Below are 1,415 nucleotides of genomic sequence, written 5' to 3'. Positions count from 1 at the left end.
TTAGAACTTGAATATAAGATGGCTTTTTTCCCCCCTAATAGATGACTTTGGTAGGAAAAGAAAATACCTTCAGGTGTAAAATGTGTCTCATATTAACCTCTTATCATTTGGGTTCCACTACTGTCTCTTATTGAGTTTGTGACCAGTTAAAATACACCAATCTTTTGCACATAAGTGCCTATTAAACTCTTATTCCCCAAAGTATATTTATACTTGCACCTTTTTTTAAAGATTTTATTTATTAGAGAAAGAGAGAATGAGTGTTGGGGGGAGGGGAGCAGGAGGGAAGGGTAGAGGGAGCAGGGACAAGCAGATTCCCGGTTGAGAAGGAAGCCAGATACAGGGCTCGATCCCTGGACCCTGTGATCATGACCTGAGCCAAAGGCAGATGCTTAACTGACTGAGCCACCCAGGAAACCCCTGTACTTATGCTTTTAAAGAAATACAAAAAATTTTTAGTACAATTTTACATTAAGATCATCTGGCCTGTACATAATGCTTAAGATTTTCCAAAACACTTTGTAATATACATGATTACAATTCAATGCAATAGCCCAGGGAATAAATTATTACGTGCATTTTGTAGATAGGAACATAATTGTCACTGCTACACTTCACTTTAAGGGATAATGCTCATGTTTTATAAAGGGTTCATTCAAATGAAAGAAGATATTACATAACAATACTGGCAAGAAGTCACGATACCTGAATACTTACACACACACACACACGCAAAAACCCCAAAGAGTAAGATATACAGGGGAAAATGCCATTGCTATAAATTTTTAAAAATCAAACTGAAACAATCATGAATGCCATTTCCAACCTGGCCAATGAACAAAAGAATCAGGAAAAATCCAATATTGACAAAATTGCAGTAAAGTTGTTAAACTCATTATTTGCTGGTGACTATATAAATTAGCATAATTCTTCTGGAAAAGTAAACTGACAATATATATTTTTTAAATATCAAAAAACTCATTCCCTTTAGTCAACTATTCCCAGGTATAAAACTTACTCTTGAGGAAATAATTCAGAAAAATAAAAGAAGTCCTTTAGAGGAAGATGTTCACTAGAGCAGTATTTACAATAATAAGGAAAAGAAAAAGCCGAGGTTTCTTTCAAGTATAATAAAACAAAGCCTTGTTCAAATGACCCCATCACCTAATCTCTCTCTCGCACACATAACTACACTTTGCAAACGGGAGAGGAAAATATTGCCGTTCCTCCATTCTCATCAACCTTGTTGACTCCCAATATTACCAAGGAGGAACACATGGCTTTTCCCACAATACCATCCACTCATATTTTCTCACCTAACCATGTAGTTAAGTTTGGATTTGTCCCGGGATGATCTGTGCAGCCCAAGCCTGAGAAGGCTAACAGGAGCTCCAAAACCTCACGACCACGGGGAT

Source organism: Lontra canadensis, unplaced genomic scaffold (genome assembly GCF_010015895.1).
Source record: "Lontra canadensis isolate GAN:19392208 unplaced genomic scaffold, GSC_riverotter_1.0 scaffold89, whole genome shotgun sequence".
Lineage (NCBI taxonomy): Eukaryota > Metazoa > Chordata > Mammalia > Carnivora > Mustelidae > Lontra > Lontra canadensis.
The sequence above is the reverse complement of the archived record's forward strand: the minus strand, read 5'-3'. Positions refer to the sequence as shown.